The sequence below is a fragment of the Camelus ferus genome, chromosome 15 (assembly GCF_009834535.1).
Source record: "Camelus ferus isolate YT-003-E chromosome 15, BCGSAC_Cfer_1.0, whole genome shotgun sequence".
Classification (NCBI taxonomy): domain Eukaryota; kingdom Metazoa; phylum Chordata; class Mammalia; order Artiodactyla; family Camelidae; genus Camelus; species Camelus ferus.
The window spans coordinates 30,098,656-30,117,379 of record NC_045710.1 but is presented as its reverse complement, the minus strand read 5'-3'; the positions used below and the strand labels follow the sequence as shown (position 1 = coordinate 30,117,379).

General features: G+C 44.0%; 1 long non-coding RNA gene across 1 annotated transcript; it reads right to left on the bottom strand.

Annotated features, from left to right (window-relative positions):
* Nucleotides 1-636: 636 nt before the first annotated feature.
* Nucleotides 637-17,137, bottom strand: LOC116668957. Its single transcript, XR_004326276.1, has 3 exons — nt 17,097-17,137; nt 2,808-2,904; nt 637-1,049 (listed from the first exon to the last, which is right to left on the bottom strand). It is a non-coding gene; the product is annotated as an uncharacterized LOC116668957 (long non-coding RNA).
* Between the last annotated feature and the right edge of the window lie 1,587 nt (nt 17,138-18,724).

The window sequence follows — 18,724 nt, the reverse complement described above, 5'->3', positions numbered from 1 at the left end:
CAGGCCTGAAGTCGTAAATGACACTGGCAGCCCAGCTGATGGCCCATGTGTCCCAGCTTCCTGGAGGGGCAGTGGCAGCCTTGCTAATGACCACACTCCAGAAACTGGCGAGGCGGGTGCCCTGCAGAGAGGTGGGGGAGGCAGGTGGGTAGGAGAGGGGAAAGAAAGCTTCAGCCTTTTGATATGCTCATCCACCATTTCTTCTCATAAAGCCACTAATAGAATCATTAATGCTGGTTTTTAATTTAGACAGTTCCTTTCACCTGAGCAATTCTGCGGTTTAATGAGCAGGAAGCAAGCAGATGGCTTGGGAGGTTGCTCTAATAACTTTATTTTTGCAAAATGAAAGAAAAGGGTCCCAAAGAACTAGGTTATGTTTAGACAACTGCGTAGTAAGTTCGGAGTCAAACCAGAAACTGAGATCCATCCCTGACTCCCACTGACAGCAAGCCCACACAGCCGCTCCAGCCTGGATGTCTCAGAGCTCTTGTCCATGTATCTGAGAACTAAGAGACTTTGCAGTGAGCCTTGCACAGAACTCTCTGGCCTTTGTCCTTCCTCAGGGCTGTCTCCAGAGAGTCCCCAGGGAGGAAAAATCTGGGAGGGCGGCTTACCAACCTGCAGTGGAACTCCGTGTGTGGTCCCTACCCCAAGGTGTCAGGCCTGCAGACACTCTGGGTGGTGTTCCCGTTGCTGGGGAAGCACAGCCCATTCACAGTCCTTTAGTGGTTTCCCTTGTACCACCAGCTTGGCTGGCTTCTGAAAGCCTGGGGAGCGAGCCCAGGCTCGGGTAGTAGGCTCTATTTATCTGACCTGCTGGCTCTACGCTGGCTATGGAGAAAAGAGGTGACCAGAGACCAGAGAAAGGGCTGGAGGCTGGGGCAGGGACGCGAGGTGTGACTTGCAGGACGTTCTCTAAGGACGGACACTGAAGTCGACCTTTAAACACCTTGTCTTGATTTCCAGGCCAAACTGGCCTCTTCCCCTCACAAAGCTTACCACAGACTGCAGCTGCATAGCTCAAGGCTGTTGGAAAAAGTCATTTGTTCCTAAAAAAAAAAAAAAAAAAAAATCTTTTTTGAAGACTGCAGTGCATCCCACCACCCGGGGCATGTGTCATGGAACAAACAAGGGTCTTTTGGGCTCTGTTTCAGGCCATTAACTTAATGGCTCTGGTTCTTGGAAGCTCTGCTGAGGACAAGAGTCACCCTCTTACATAAACATACTCATCTGGCTGAAAAACGCGTGGTATTGTTTTCTGAGTAATGGTCATTTGAAGTTAATGTGTGTGTTTTTTGCCTTCTGATTGTTGTGAATATTACTTAGGCTCCTTTGGAAGAATGGTATCAGCCCCAAGAAACTCAAAGAACAACAGAATTTTCTTTCCTCCCCAATCAGATTGGGTATTATAATCATCTTGCGCAAGTTGAGGACTGGTACCCAGCCATCACTGCTGAGAAGATAATTAGGAGATAATGTCAGTGGCAGAGAAAGTTGTCGGAGCAGAGTGGTCTCCTGCCGTTCTCAGAGTGCTGAGTGTTCATGCAGGGAGGGCAGGGGGTGAAATCCTTAGTGGAAGTAAATTTGGAGGAAGAGCCAACTTTTGCCACTAAGGAGATGATCAGCTTGTAGCAGTATTCTGCCAACCGCATTTCCTACCAAATGTCCCTCCAACTCTCTTCCTTGAACTCCCTTACATCGATGTGGGCAGAGGGGGACATCACTGATTATTCCAATACACGACTAAGATAAGGAGGCAGCTAATTGAGTCTAATTTACTGAAGAGGCGACCAATTTTATGCCGAAGCTTAACTTTCGGATGGTAAATATTTTGCAGTTGGTGCTCATCCCCTGAAAACTGAATGCCAAATGTTTTTGCATGACAGATTGAGCAGTAGATGGGCAGAAGGGTGGGCAGTCAGGGGATCGCTGGTGGGGGGCCCCAGGCCTTGGTTCTAGCCTGTGTTAGTGGGTTGGCCTGATTCCCCTGCTGCCGGGCCTGTAGCAGGAGGGACATGGGCCGGATGGGGACCAGGGTCTGCGAGGCAGGCTTTGTGATGAAACTCTAGCTCCAAATTTAGATTTGCCAAAGTGAACAAAAATGCAGTCCTCCCTCTCCACTATATGTGACAGGCTAGTAGAACATTCTGGAAAAGTGTGCGTGTGTGTGTGTGTGTGTGCGCGTGTGATGCTTATTTATGGAAGCATCATGTTCCTTAAGGTTTCAGGTAGAATGTGATACCTTGTCTTTGTAAACTTGGTCGGTCACCAGCAGTCGGTCAGCGGTGGGCAATCGGCTGTGACTGCAGGACTTCTCTTGCATGGGGATTATTTGCTCCCTCTCCCCTTCCTGTCTCTTTCCTCCCCACCCTTATTTGTTCTGTTTCAGAGCTGACCAGGTAGCATCCCAGGAACCCCACATTCTATTCCTCCTGGGAGAAGGAATTCACACTTAACCTTTGATTGAGGACTTAGCATAGTGCCTAGCCCCTAGGAGATTCTATATGAATTCGTGGGGTGAATAAATGAAAAAAGTTTTTCATATTCTTTCCATTTCTCTTCAAGAAACTAGACAGGAGAGGTGACGCTGGTGCCTTTAGGTTGTGATGCTTCTGGTCTGATTCATGAAACCCTTATCTACCCAAACCCAGGTATCCCCAGGAGGGCTTTTATTCTGCATCTGCACCTGGGAGTGACCACAGGGACTGCTGGTAGGGACCGGCTTTCTTGTCACCGGGGACCCCACGGGGACACAGAGCCTGGCCGTTCACTCAAATTCTTCATATTCAGAAGGTCCTGTCACTTACTGCAGCTGGTTTGATGGCCTCTTTCTTCATAGCCCAACATTCCTGGAGTGAATGCAGATAGTCACATAGACAAGTCCCAGGGTGAGATATTCACTGTCTGAAAATAGATGAAAACAAAATCCATTATAGCAAGAAAAGAAAAGAGTTTATATCCTAACAGAACTTACAATTACTGATATTTATTTTCCTTTCAGAAGAGACAGTTGATGAGCAGAGACTGACTCTGAGGAACTGTGATTATATTTTTTTACATAAGGAAAATATTCTTTTTTTGTAAAATTTCATAAAATTTAAAAATATTACAAAAGTAAATAAAGTCAAAGGTGTATATCCATGTCAGCCCGCTCGCTTTGTGGTAATAACCAGGTTGAACAGACAACATTGGTCCTGCCATGTGCCTTTGGGGCCCCTGCTCATGTTCCCTGTAAACAGGTCTCATATGTACAGCCCAAGCAAGGGCAATGAATTTCTCTGGAGCTCCATCTCTGTGGGGCAATTCTGAAGGGCCCCCAGGAGTTTGGGCCCCAGGTACCTGCAGTGCCCATCAACAAAGTCTCACTTGGCTTTATCCCTTCCAGTCTCATTACTGCACGCCCTGCTCTTTGTGCTTCCTGGGATCATTTCCCAGATAAAGTGCTAACATGTAAATCCTTGCCTCCAGGTGTGCTTGGGGAACCCTACCACACTCACAACTACCTCCCAAATTTATACTGTCTGCACTCGGGACCCAGGGAGAGGCCATGTTTGGGGACACCCCTGCCTTTCCACCTCACTCTTTTCTCTCCTACCCAGGCCTCTCTGTGCTGCTACTTTTGCTGCTCAGAATTCTGGTCCAGAGCCCATCTCCCTTCCCACTGAGTCACATTCTCACCCAACACACCTTTTCTTGTTTATTTCCATAATGTAAATACTATTGTTAGAGGGACATCTTAATTTACAATTCAGTATCTTTTCAATAAGCATTTGCTCAGCACATGGGTCAGTCATCAAAGCGTCAAACACAGGGCAGACTTGAGATGAATAGCTATTCTCTCTACCCTCAAAGTAGGAGAGTAGGGAGACAGAGACAGACGTTAGTTAAATAGTTACCATATAGAATGCCAAGTACTATCAAGTGGATGGGGGAAGAAAGTTTGTATTGGAGTTAGGAACTCAGAATGCCTTTTGCAGTAGAAACCATGTAATGTGTGATGGTTGTCAGGCAGGTGGAATAGATTGAATAGTGGCTCCCCAAAGATGTAAACGTCCTAATCCCCAGAACCTGTGAATGTGTTATGTCTTATGGTAAAAGACACTGCAGATGTGATTAAATTATAGATCTTGAGATGGGGAGATTCATCTTGGAATATCCAAGTGAACGCTATGCAATCACAGGAGTTCTTGCAAGAAGGAAGCAGAAATATCAGAGTTAGGGTGATTTAAAGATGCATCACTATTAGCTTTGAAGACAGAGGAAGGGGCCATAAACTCAGAAATGAAGATATCTTCTAGAATCTGGGAAAGGAACCAGTCCTACGAACCCCTTGGCTTTAGTCCAGTGAAACTGATTTTGGACTTCTGGCCTCCAGAATTATAAGAGAGTCAATTTGTATTATTTTAAGCCACTGAAATTGTGGTAATTTTTTACAGCAGCAATAGGAGACTAATACATGAGGTTAATTAAAAAAAAATCTGTTACCAGATAAAAATACAGCATACCCAGTTAAATTTGAATTTCAGATAAATAATAACTAATTTTTTAAAAATTGAAATTGTTGATAGAATGTATGTCCCCTGCAGTATTTGGGACATACTTATACTGAAAATTTGTTTGTTGTTTCTGAACTTCAAATTTAACAGAATGTTTCATATTACTATTTGTTAAACCTGGCAACCCTATCAGTAGCTGAATTGGGCAGCGGCCCCATCAAGGGTGGGCCTGAGGCCTCCAGAGACCCTCCCTCAGCTTCCCAGTCCCTTGGAAAACTGAGCCCTTCTAATCCTCAGCTACCTCGTGTCCTGGTCCTCTCAGCTTAGCCACGGGGCAGCCCTGCGGGTGAAGAAGGGTTGGTCTGGATGGTGAGAATGCCCCCCAGAGGCACAGCTGTGGCCAATGTAGGTCCTTCCTGGGTCAGCCCTGGGAGCAGGCAACTGCCTCTGCACTGGACACTCTGGAGAGCCCTGTGACTTTCACAGTCCGCTGGCCAAATGAATACATCCATGAGAAGCCAGCAACACTCTTAGAAGAAATTGCCATGATCACCTTAATGGCTTAAGAAATGCAAATTCAAACAACAACAAAGTATTATTTTTTGCCTACCAAATTAGCTGAACTTTCTAAGAGAATAATGGCAGAGGGGTGCTTATGGTGTCCCAGGCACCTGGAGGTGGACTCTCTGATGTAGCACCCACAGCAGCTGTTGATGTGTGTTCTGTCATCCTCATTGCTGACAGTGAATGAGGCTTAAGTGAGGCTAAGCCATGAGAGAGGACAGTGGCTGGGGCTCCACACCTCAGCCCACACTCCTCCCATGTGGCCCGGGGCTGGTGGAGGATGGGGGAATAGCTGCAACCTCTCCAGAGGGTAACTTGACCATACCTCACACAGTTTAAATGCACATCCTCATCCATCCAGCAATCTCACTTCTACTATGAGTATGTAGAGGCGTGTGTGCAAAGATATTTATTACAGCACCCTTTACTATGATAAAATGTGGACAGTTGTTCATCAGTAGGGGCCTGATCAAACAAATGATGTCATATTCATACAAATGGGGCATATTGATAAGTGTATGTGAAGACAGATATCTTGATGACATATGAGTACCACTGAGAAAGTTGTAGAATAGTAATAACATCATTATATTTTGGTTTAAAAAAGTATCTTTTTATCTCTATCTCTATCTAATCACAAATTCTTTTTTTTTTTATTGAAGTGTAGTCAGTTACAATGTGTCAAATTCTGGTGTACAGCATAATGTTTCAGTCATATATATATAAATATATTCCTTTTCCTATTCTTTTTCATTATAGGTTACTACAAGATACTGAATATAGTTCCCTGTGCTGTACAGTAGAAATTTGTTTTTTGTATCTATTTTATGTATAGTAGTCAATATTTGCAAATCTCATAGTCACAAATTCTTTGATGAACAGGTATGAATTTTGAAGTCAAGGCCAAAAGGTTACTATATTTCCTGTCTCATCGTTTGAATCTCTCTGAACTTGTGCCTCACCTCCTGCCAGGCAGTGTCCTTTCTGTGCCAGCACAGCCCTTCCTCACTTCACCTAGGGCCTTGCAGCGTGCGGTCCCCAGAGCCTGCAGTGCTGCCTGACTCCCTCCCTGACACACCCATTTAATTCTCCTCATCTTCGAGGTCAGCTCAGACCCCGCTCACACTGCTGCCACCCCTCCAGGAGACGTTCTCAACCTGTGGCAGACTCTGGACAGTCTTGCCTCCAAAGTACCTAGATCATTCCACACAATGTTTAAGCCCTCTGCGGTGCCCTGACTGTGTTCCATGTGAGCAGCGACAAGACTGTAAGCCTCGTGGCAGCAAGAGTAGATCTTCCTCTCTGGTCTTCCCCTTTGGCGTCCTAGTAGACCCTAGGGCAGGTGCAGGCTGTTTCTGGCCAGAGAGGCGGAGCCCTAGAGTTAGTTCTCACGTGTCCTTGCCAAATTGGATGCGATACAGCTGTAGAAAGGCTTCAGTTCAAATATGTATGGCTTGTATCTCTTGGTCTGTGTTCCTTAAACCTGTTAACTTATGAAGTTAAACATAGTTGCAAATGTTACCAAGGTTTTTTTTTTTAAAAAATATTTTCTGTTTTTACAAAAGCAACACATTTATTATAGAAATATTGAAAAATACAGAAAAACACAAAAGTAAAACACCTATAATTTCACCCCCTCATCCTCCCTTCTCATAGAACATGTAAAGTGAAATAGGAATAGAAAAGATCCTCCCACTGTCCCAGAGCTAAACCCTGTGACTTAGTGATTTGGCACAAACCAGGTGAGACTTTTGTTCCTATGTTTATACTAAATGTAATATTTCTCTATATTCTATCTTTCTATCTATCTATCTACATACCTCTCATCTCAACAGAAAGGCAAACTTCTATTCCCTCATTTTTAACACTTCTTTTTAAAGAAATATTTTATTTTCATTCTTTTATTTTGGAGGGGAGGGTAATTAGATTTACTTATTTATTTATTTTTAGAGGAGGTCCTGGGGATTGAAACCAGGATCTTGTATATACTAAGCATGTGCTCTACCACTTGAGCTATACCCTCCCCCCTCTTAGCACTTCTTGTACCCAGGACCCAGGAGTTTCTGCCATGCTTTCCCCTTTATATTTGCTATCAAAAAGCTCTGTGGGACATGAAAAGATGCTCAACATCACTAGTCATTAGGGAAATGCAAATCAAAACCACAATGAGATACCACTTCATACTCATTAGGATGGCTATTGAAAAAAACCCAGAAAATAAGAGTTGGCAAGGATGTGGAGAAATTAGAAGCCTATACTGGGGATTGCTGCTGGGATTGAAAAGTGATGCAGTTGCTGTGGAAAACGATATAATGATTCCTCAGGAAATTAACTGGAATTACCATGACCCAGCAATTCCACTTCTGGGTATATACTCAAAAGAATTGAAAGCAGGGTTTTGAAGAAATATTTGTACACCCTTGTTCATAACAGCATCATTCACAGCAGCCAAAAGATGGACACAACATAAGCGTCCATTGATGGACGAATGGGTAAACTAAATGTGATATACACATATAGTGGAATATTATTCACCCTTTAAAAGGAAGGGCATTTTGACACATGCTACAACATGGATGAGCCTTTAAGACATTATTCTAAGTGAAATAAGCTAGTCACAAAGGACAAATATTGTATGATTCCTGTCATATAAGGCTGTTAAGAGTATTCAAATTCACAGTAACAGAAAGTAAAATGGCAGTTGCCAAGGGGAATGGGAAATTATTGTTTAATGAGTACAGAGTCCCGGTTGGGGAAGATGAAAAAGTTCTGGAAGTGGATGGTGGTGATGGTTGTCCAACAATGTGAGTGTACTTAATGCCACAGAACTGCACACTTAGAAATGGTTAAAATGTTAAAATTTATTTTGTGTATTTTTACCCTGCCCCCACCCCCCCAAACTGCACAAAGCTTTGTGAAGCAGTCAAGGGTGGTCTGTTTCACAAAGAAGTTCTAGAAATTAAAACCTACCATTTTTGAGTCTTCAGAGTGCCAGGCACCTAAGTAAGCAGCTTACATGCATTGTTTTATTTTCTTCTCTCAACAACTCTGAGATAGGTATTACTATTATTTCCGTTGTACAGAGCAGCAAACTGAGGTTTAAGTGACTTGCCCAAAGTCTCCAGCTAAGAAGGTACAGTCAGGACTGGAACCCAGGGTGGTTGGCTTCAGAGCCCAATCGTTAGCCTTCATGCTACACCCTCTTTTCTAGTGAAAGACAAATCCATCGGCCGAGCAGGCTACAACTTTTGGAAAGGGGCTAAATGCACGTTCTGAAAAAGTGAGCATCGATGGAGTCTTGTATTCATGGGACTTGGATATGCATTTTGACCAGTCCCTCCGCAGGTAATTTTTGAGGAGAGGTGACGGTGGTTCCCTGAACTTTTCACAGTATACCGTATCACTACTGCTGCCGTCACTTCTCCCCTGCGGCCCCCACCCCCATTCTCTTAGAACCCACTGCCTTTTTGACATGAAAAATGTACTATAATGAGTCTACTGGCTAATTAATTAAAAGAAAAAAAATCCCAATCTTAAAATATGAAATGATTCATTACATAAGCATTAACGCCTCTGCACCCCTCGGAACGGCATGTCTTCAATTTAAAACTTTTCCAGCACATTGTTTTCTGCCGACGTGTGTGTTTTCTGCCCATACAAGTCCGATTTCTCATACACCCCAGTCCATTTCACAGCAAATGGGCCCAAATGGTGTTTATCCTGCTCATTAGGAGCCTGTATCAATTAAGCAGGCCTGGCCCAGCTGCCCGTCCAGGTCTGCATCTCCCGGGCTGGCGTGTCTGTGCTCTTCCCACCCGGGACATCCCACAGCCCTCCCTGCCACATAGGGGCCTCCCCGCCACTTAGGGGCCTGGTGCTTTCCACACGACGAGGGCAGAGCTCTGACATCAGAGAGTGTTCTTGCGTGGTGCTAGCACTTTATGGAATTTTAAAAGCTTATTGTCTGGCTCAGACACGCGGCTCCAAGCTGCCGGCTTACTGGATCTTTCAGTTGTTTGTTTTTAACCAGAAGAGCCTCACCCACCGCTCCCTCTCCTGTTTCCCAGCCTGTGCCCTGCTTGAGATGCCTTTGTTCCACCTCACTCATGCTTGACCTTTGTCCCTTGCAAGGGGCGAGGCCTGGACTTCAGGGCTGGCTCCCAAAGGACTGCTGGGGGTTTGGGCTGTGGGTGGGCAGCAGGTGTCCAGCCCCTTCCCTGGTGCCCACTGCCTGTGGGCAGAGGCCACTTCCCCTCCTGGGATTTGCCCAGATCCAGGGGTAGCGCTCAGATCCGCTCACGTGAGCTGGTTGCTGAACAACAATCAGGACATGTGAAACGTTTCTCAGAGGAGCAAGTTGTCACTTCACAAGCAGAGATGTTGAAAGGCAGTGAACTCTTGGATGGAGCAGTTGTCTAAATCAGGGTGGGAAACCTGACGTGTCATTAGCAGTAGAACTTGTTTATGCTTTCGACTGTAAAAATCATAACGTGATGTTAGAAGCCTACAGAAAGCTCTGCGGGGCTGGAAGATGGAGATATTAATGGTGGGCCCATGCTGAGAATGACACTTCCCTATTCCAGAAGCATAAAATGGTATGTTTCCCGCAGAAATTGTGAAAAAGAGAAGCTATTATGGTTCAACATTTAGACAGGCATTAAAGCACAGTTTCAGTACACGTTGAAATGTTTTACTCCTGTGGCCTGAATTCATTAGCAAATGAGTTGAATTTCCTTCTTTCAGGACTTGGACAAACAGAGAGGGTTTTCTTTTCTTTTTTTTAAATTGAAATATAGTTGTCAGGGAAGTTGTTCTTATGTCTTCTTTCTCTCTCCCACCGTGAACTCCTTAAACCTGGGCTATTCAGCACCATAGCCACTAGCTGTATGTGGCTACCCAAATTAAAATTAAAATGAGGTAAAATTACAAATTAAGTTCTTCAGTTGCCACAACTGAATGTGGCACATTCAAGTAGCCACATTTCAAGTGCTCAGTAGCCACACATGGCCAGTCCAGACAAAGAACATTAGCAGCTCATCTATCTTTATGATCAAAGTTAACTGGGCCTTTTTGGGTAATATAGATTGAATATTGTTTTTGTATCCTGTAAGTAATTTAAATAACAAGTCAGCGAAACACTTTGGAGTTTTTTCCCCCTAAATCTCCTCCTCCTTGAACCCCGCCACCCACAGACCCCTAATGGTCTAATGCTTCAGCTTTATGGCTACATGACGTTATTTCTTTCTTACGTGGACCTACTTAGAAATGAAAACTTCTCCATGGTTTTCTAAATCCTAGGTCTGCAAGCCCAGGAGAGTCCATCAATGTCCTGTAGCCTCAGACCAGCAGCCAACCAATCCCTTAGCCAACTAACTGCCTCACTGTGTCAGGGCACCGTGGCCTTCAAACTGCCCCCAGAACCTCCCAAGATCCTAATCAGCCTAACTCCACCCATCTTCCCTGGGGGCCATCCCCTAATAGGTGGGACAGTGTCAGAGTAGTGAGAAGTTGGCCTGAGGCCATAAGGGCAGAACGCCACTTGTGCCCACCAGGTGCTTCTAATAGCTGCGGGCCTCCAGTGGCTGTCAACACAGGTTACGCGTGGCTTCATCAGGGGGATTTAACAGAAAGTGATTTCTTCACTACAATATTTGCAAGCAACATAAAAGTAGGCTTGGAATTTTTTGCTTTGTTTTAAATTCTGAAGCACAAAATCCTCACTGAGAGTAGCTGCTCTTGCATCATTTAGCTTAGAATCCTATCGGGGTGCTCACTCTGAAGCTTGCAGGATAAATGGCACTTTTACAACCCACCGGAAATTAAGTGCTAGTGACTGACAGTATTACAGCTCTTTTGGAAAAGTCTGTGGCTGCTGTTCTCAGTTCTCTAATTTGATCAGCTCCTACAGTGGGCTTGTCTGGGAACAGATAACCCCCAGTGTTCCCAGAGCTTGAAGGAAGTAGGCCTGCTGGCCTGGTTAGCATCCCTATTGGTAAGATGTCCTGGACACTGAATGTTGACCGGACAGGCTCTCAGCTCGAAAGGCAAAGGACCTCTGTGGAGCCTCAGGGAAAGAATGATTTGGAGAGTCCATGGCACCCCATAGGGCTCCTAGAACTGACCTAGTATTTGCTGCACCCCCACCCCTCCACCCATTTCTGGGCTGGGGAGGCTGTCCTGTACCTGTTTGTTTGTGGATAGTCTGAAAAGCCCTCCTCTGGATGAAAGCCCTCTGGAAATGGAGTCCCGTTATCCTGTTGAAAAGCAGCAATGCTCTATTGTTTCTGAAAGAATCCTTGTAGTTAGAGCCGGCAGAGGAGAAATTATTACTGAACTAAGTTATTAGATCCGTTTCATGGAACATTTTTTAAAACCCAAGCTCATTTTCCTGAGAGAAAATGTAATGTAATCACTCCCTCTTTTAAAGCACCTGATGCCACCGTTCTCTGCCTCTAGCAGCTAGCCAGCTGCCAAAAAAAAAAAAAAAAAAGGGGGGGGGGACGTCAAGATGATGTGCCATAAAGAACGTGGCTGGGGGCGGGTACCAGGCAGGACAATGCTGACAAGCCAAAAACAATGAGAGAAGAAACAATAAAGAGAGACCCACCCAGATGGTAAACACGGAGCTCAACAACCCCCCCCCCCCACTATGGTGAAGGAATAGAGGGGAGCTGCCGGGCAGGTCAATAGAGACTGACAGAAACTGCTGGGGGACCAGGAAGACTGGGGCACAGATTGGGGTTGGTATCTGCTGAGAGGTACTGTTCATTGCGTGTCTGCTTTGTGCCAGGGTTGGGGGAGGGGTGTATCAGAGAAAAAGATTCATAGGATCTGGTGAAAGTCTACTGCATCCTGTCTGCCCAGTGGGCTGTGACTATTAGTAACCACAGTAACTGCTACAGTTTTAATGAGCTCTTACTATGTTCTAGGCACCCAGTCGTCATAAAGTAGGCATTATGCCCATTTAATAGATAAAGAAACCAAGGCACAGTGAAGTTAAGTGAAGAATCCTGTGGCAGGCGCAGAAACCACTCATTAAACCCTGCTGATAATCATCATCACAGCACTTTCCATTCACTGGGCTAACAGGTCCTCGCACAACAATGGACAAAGGAAAGTGACTTTTTTGATTTGGGAGCAGTTGTTATGAGCTTGGTAAACAATACACAGTGTTCAAATTCAGTTGTTAACTGTGTTATTCATAATCCTAAATCATTTATTTTGACCAAGTAAATGGAAATGGTTTAGAGAGACAGTTAATGTAACCTGTTCTTCAAATGTGCAGAGATTTTCGTTAACGCTCTTAGTGTTTCTCTTTAGTGGGTGTGAGAGAGCTGGGCACAGGAAGGAAGGTGGGGTATTCAAAAGCAAACATAGAAAGGATTCTCCATAAAAAAAGCAAACACGTCTAGAAATGATTGCTCCATAAACAAAACATGAGTGCACACAGCAATTTCATGTTCTCCTTCCACCCACTCGGTTGTTCTTAATGATTCAAGAACAGAACTGCCTGGGCAGATTTACAGGCTCGGTGTTCCTGACATCTGTGCCGAAACAAGGCTGTGTGTGTTTGCAGAGCGATTGCTTCTGCTTGGGGCAGAAAACACAAACACCTTGATTCGATTTTTACCTTTATTATGATTTAGATGAAAATGGATGCAGTTAGCTTGCATCCGTGGGCTGCTGGGATCTAAGAATGAGTATCAGGAAGGAGGATAGGGTAGCCTTGAAGTTTGGGGGTTGAATGAGACTGTGAAGATTGCACAATTATACACCGACAATCACATCTTCTTCCGGCTCTCCCTGCTGTTAAAAAGCCTGACTTCAGCTGGAAACCTTTGGGTTGTTTGCATTGGTGCTTTAGCAAATTCCTTTACCGATTTGGAGGGCAGGGGTGTGGCTGGGAGTTCCAGGCCCTAGGGCTCTTAACTGGGGCATTCTGACTTTCTCAGCTGGGGTTGGGGAATGTCATACTTTCTTTAGCTCCCTTTCTTTTAAGGGGAAGATTTGCTTTCCATTAAACACTTTCCTGAGATTTGTAACTTTCTTCCACTTTCCCCCCATGGCCTTGCTTCCCAGACTATCATGGTGATAGTCAGAGGCAACTATTTCTTGGAAGAAGACCCAGGCTGACCTCCCCAGCCCTCATCCCCAAATCATCTTGGAATTCTGGAATCACCTGGTGAGCTGCGCCCAGGTAGTCATGAACACAAGCTGGTAACTTTGCTCCCTCCTAATGCATTGATAATCTTGTGATTTAGAACCTTCATTTCACCTCCAAGACTCAGAGTGGGGAAGTAACTTTCCCCAGGTAACTGAGCTTGTCTGCAGGAAGAGCTGGGATTCAAACCCAGTCTGGTCTTGGGTTACGGCCTATGTACCTGTCACCCTTCCCCGATCAGAATTCAGGGCTATGACTTTGGGTTTCTGTGTAGCAGAGAAACTAAAGAAATGCCAAATCATCACTATTTAAGAATCTGAGGTGGAAGGGGAGCCAAGTAAAATTATGGATTTGGCATTTGAAAATGATGTGATTTTTTATTCTAACACTGATGCTGAAAGGTTGGCTATATTTTAGTGTGACACCTGGCTCCGTTCTTTGGCCTTCAAGCTTTAAAGACAGATTCCTTGTCCTTGGGGGCTGTTTTCATCCTGGGTTCCACCTGACAGCTCTAGTCTGGTTGTCCCACTGGCCTTAACTAATATTTGGGAGACTACTTGGGGAAAGGAGAAAAGAAGAGAGACGAGCAAAAGGGAGAAAGCAGTAGGAGCTGAGGAAGTGGAAAGATTTTTAGGTTACAATTTTTATTTTAAACAGGTAACTTTATGCATGTGCGATCCAGTAGACTTAAAATTCTAATGCTTTCTATCATGCAAAATTGATTTTTTTGGCTTGTATCCATGACTACAGAACCAGTTTTATTATTTTCACTCAATATTATTTCCCATATGTTTTTTCATATATTTACATATTTTCTTTTAATTTTTCGGTACATATTACCTAATTTAATCCTTGCATACACCCTATAATTTGCAATTTATGTTCTGTGGCCAAGAGAGGTTAAAAAACTAGCCTAAGGTCTCAAATCTAGTGCAGGGCTGGGATCTGGACATGGTGACTTCAATGGCTTTGGAATACCCCGGGTTTAGATATTGGATAGAGTCAGATTTTTCTGAAGACAAAAAGTTCTGTTACCTCAAAAGAAAAAAGTCCATTAACATTCACCTTCTTGAGACACAGACGTATGGTTCTTCATCTCCTTTTCCACTTGATCCTCAATTTTCATGTAATCAGGACGCTCATGTTAATAACTACCCAGTCTGGTTGCTTGTTTCTCACAGCAGTGTGTGGAGATGTCTTTCTTCCTTTCTTCTCTCTCTTCCCCTCTCCCGCCCTCCCTTCCTTCCTTGCCTCCTTTTTTCCCAGCAGCCCCGTGAAGAACCACTATAGTGCTAGTGTTAACTCTTCATTTGTTTACTCATTCATTCATTTATTCCCCCCAAAAGCCCTGTGGAGAAGGACCAGTATAGTATTAACTCTAATGGTCAGAATGGCCTCGAGTGGCCCTTCCTGTGGCTTAGTCCTTGGAGACTGTCACTCAATAGGCTTGTCACGTCTATGCAAGGGATAATTAAAGAAAATTCTAAATAACTTGGTAGTTTGGAGTAGAAGTGCATGGAAACATCTTAAAATTCTAATTTTTATGCCTTTGAGGGATTTTGTCTTATTTGTCAGTGTGTGAATGGACTTACAAGAGTCATACGTGCTCATTGTAAAATATTCCAACACTGCAGAGATATGTGATGCAGAAAGTGAGACTCTTCAGTAATCAGGAAGCACCCTATGACCCCAAACTGGAGAGGGCCCTGCTAATCCTGTCATTCTATGTACAGGACAATATTATATACACTGTATTTTTTATAGATGATGTTCATGTAAAATTGCGTGAATCTTGTTCTGAATCTCAACTTCTTTCTATGCATAATTAAGTGTATTTAAGATGATTTAAAATAAATTATGAGTCATACCTCAGTCTTTCTTAACCAGTGAAATGAAATGTGATGTGTCAAAATTGAGTTAAATCAGTAATCTTTGTGGATGTGCTTTTGACTTGCACATAATGAAAAGCAGGCAGGCAAAAGTGAGGCAGCTTCACACACCATATTGACATTCAACAATGAGAAGGTCGGAGCAGGGAGGTGATGTCAATATGTTCATCCCGTACTGCAATAAAGCTGTCCCGGCAACTGCAGTCCCAGCTGCCATTTCCCTCCTTTGGGTGAGAAATGCACCATTCAGACCCCCAACTCCTTTGCTGTGAGAATACCATGCTCTAACAAAGGTTGAATTGTTTTTCAATACTATCGATATAATCCAGATTTCAGGTTTCAAAGACAAACCTAAAATTTCCACACCAGATAGGGCTTTATTTGACAAAAAGACTAAGAGATGACAGCTGAGACTTCTAATTCTGCCACATGAAAATTACAGAATAATTGCACGGATGGCGGCATCGTTCTGAGAATCATAAAGTGCATGTAGCTTTCCATTTTGTTTTCCAGTGTTTTACTGGGGATGCTTTCCTTGGGGATATCGCTAGCAGTTTTAAATGCTGGGAAAATGTTTTCCCTCTACCTTCTTTTTTTTTTTTTGGCTAAAGAGAGGGCAGACACAAGCCACAATAAAAAAGGTAACACTGAACCATGACGTGACACTATTATAGTTGGTTTTCCACCAGGGAAACTACCTTAGGATGGGCAAAATCTCCATGCACAAATGTGTTTCCCCAGGTTAGAGGGGTTCTTCAGTTTGTAGATTTGGCAGCAAAGAAACAGTAATGTAGGGGAAAGCAGGGCCTTATGGAAGCCTGTATCCAGGAGATGCCCTCTCCGTGCTAAATCAGCCTGAAACAGATGTTCATCACTCATATTTCTGCTCCCAACTGGCGACACCAAAATCAGGTGATATATGAACTCTTCTGAAGCCATGGAAGAGTGAAAGTAATCAGAAAGAGGGCCCCACAGTGACCTCAACTACTACAGGGCTGGCACACTTTAACTCTGCCAGATGCACGAAACGTCAAATTTTTGAAAGTCAATTCTGAGAAAATTGGAGAATAAAAAAAATTAAGAGCTGTTTCACAAGGAGGCATTCCTATCCACGTTCAGTACAACTGATTTCAAATTTATATTGGTCTTCCATCCATTCCTGAGTGCTTTCAGAGAACGACCTGCCAGAGGCCATTAGTGCACAGCCCTCACAAATGGAGAGCAGCCTGACTCACTGGGAGCCAGAAGGGCATCTGCATGCAAATCACTTGGCGACCAAGAGCTTCTCTGCACTGAGAATTGTGGTCACTTCCTCTCAGAATAGGATCTAGGGAACCACCTGAGGGGATCACAATATAAAGATCTTGGTTTGGTGTTGGGTGGGATTATGCAAATAAGAATGAGAATAGGGTGCTTTAGCGCTGTCAAGAGTGTGCTGCGTTTTATTTGGGAAATGAGACAAAATCTTCCTATGATCAGCCACTCCATGTGACATTCCAGCCCACACTCTGCTACTGACATTTTATCTCCCACTGAACAGCCCGGCTGTTGTAACATTTTCAGGATTCTTAATTTATGTCTTGCAGGATCTAAAATCAGATGGCAGGAACTTTAAGAAAATAACCAGTGTTGACAGGCACCTTTATTCTTCAAGAAGCTGGTACACCTTAGTGCTGTTAAAAGTTGGGGAAGGTTCTCTACTTTTTTTCCCCCTAAAATATGTCTAGAAGACAGTGGGATGGAGATAGGGAGCTGTCCTAAATCATTTAATTTTGCTTTGCAATCTAAACGCTATGAAAAACCTTTCCTTCCACCCAGTATTTGCTTGCAAGCTCATTCTCCTTTCTTGGTATGAGTGATTCTAGCATTTAGTTAATTAATTAAGTTAATTAATTTCAATTAGAGGAATCAAAAGTTCACTGAAATTCTTATATATAGCCAAGAACCATGGAAAAGTAAAATGACTCAAAGGTAAGATCAGCTTACATTTGTGCAACTTTGTAACCTGAACTGTTGATTCTCAGCACACTAGTGAGGGAAGATACGATGATGATGATGATTCCTAGTTGACTTCAGAAGAGGCAAGCCAGGCTCAGCACATATAAATGACCCGTTGTAAGTCACTCAGCCTGGAAGAAATTGCAACTCAAACCCCAGTCACATGTTCTATTATATCACAATGCAGCTTTGTAAAAGCAGCGACTTTGGACTGGTTGATCACATGAATATACACTAAAAACTCTGCTCTTCAGGCTTGGCAGTGCTGAACTATTGGGGCCCTTGGGCTTAACACCTGTCAAAGCTGGAATGCTGGTGTACACCCTAGCTCTGGAGTTCTCAGCCTTCATCCGCCTCTCTCAGAGTTGGTTTATTTCTACTTCTCTATACTGTAGTGCTTAAGAGTACGGACTCTTGAGTCAGGTGGCTGGCTCTGCCACTAATAGCTGACCTGGGCAAGTTACTTAACTTTTCTGGGCCTCATTTTCCTGTATAGTAAGATGGAGAGATGATAACAGTATCTATCTCATAGGATTGTTGTAAAGATTAAGTAAGTTATTTATGGAAAATGCTATATACAGGTTAGTATCACCTGTCAGTTTGCCACATGCCTTCATAAATGCACTATAAATTCATCTATGATATGCCTGTGAAAACCTCTGGCTAGATGATAGAGCCAAGAAAAGCTTTGCTCCATTCCCAGAGGTAGGAAACTAGTATACTCTTTTTATAAAGTAACTTGCACATAGTGGAAGCTCTAAAAACATCTTTAAATTGAACTGCAGTGGATGCTACTAGAACTGAAAGTGGTAGTCCTGGATCTTTCAGGCTCAAGGTCCAGATTTTTCGAGAATTTATAGTCTACCTCCCCTCCACTTCCATCTCATTTATCTCGGACAGAGGACAGGAAAAGGATGAGTAATTTATTCCCATAAAACTGAGGTAATAGTAAAAACCAGTTCTGAGAACTGTTCAAAATTTACGTCCAAGTGCCTTAAGTTTATAGGTCACGATGTATTTCCTTTACACAAAGCCCAGGAGGCTATCTTTATATATTATTGGGGCGGGACCCGTAACAGCCCTTAGTACTAATAGCTCGCGACAGGTGTTTCCAAATGGTTTAATTTGCTCCCTCCATTCCTAGATTGCCAGAGAAGCCTAGCAGATAGGTCCATACTTCTGGGCCGACTGAGTGAGAGCGGGATGCTTCACGAAGTGACTTAGGGGAGGAAAGAAATGAGGTTACGAGCAAGTTAAGTTTGGTAAAGGTAGAGAAGCCTTCAAACCAACTACCAGGTGGCAGCCCCGCAGCTCCGACTTTCGCGGTGGGAAGGAGAGTATTCACCCCGCCCCGCGCAGGACCCCTACCCTCCCACCAAGGCCCCGCCCCCAGCCCGCCCCCTCGACCTCGGCAAGTCCCTCAGCCCCTAGCGTGGTCCGCAGAGCGCTTGCGCAATTCTTATGGCGTCTTGGCACCGCCCGAATCTAAACGTAGAGGGAAAGAGAGCGACGCTTGTATTTTCTACACAGCGTGGTGCTAAGGCTTTCCGATCTCTTCTAGAGCTGGTTTTGCCTTTTTTGGCCTTGAGAACTCGGCTTCTCTTTCCCTTATGTGG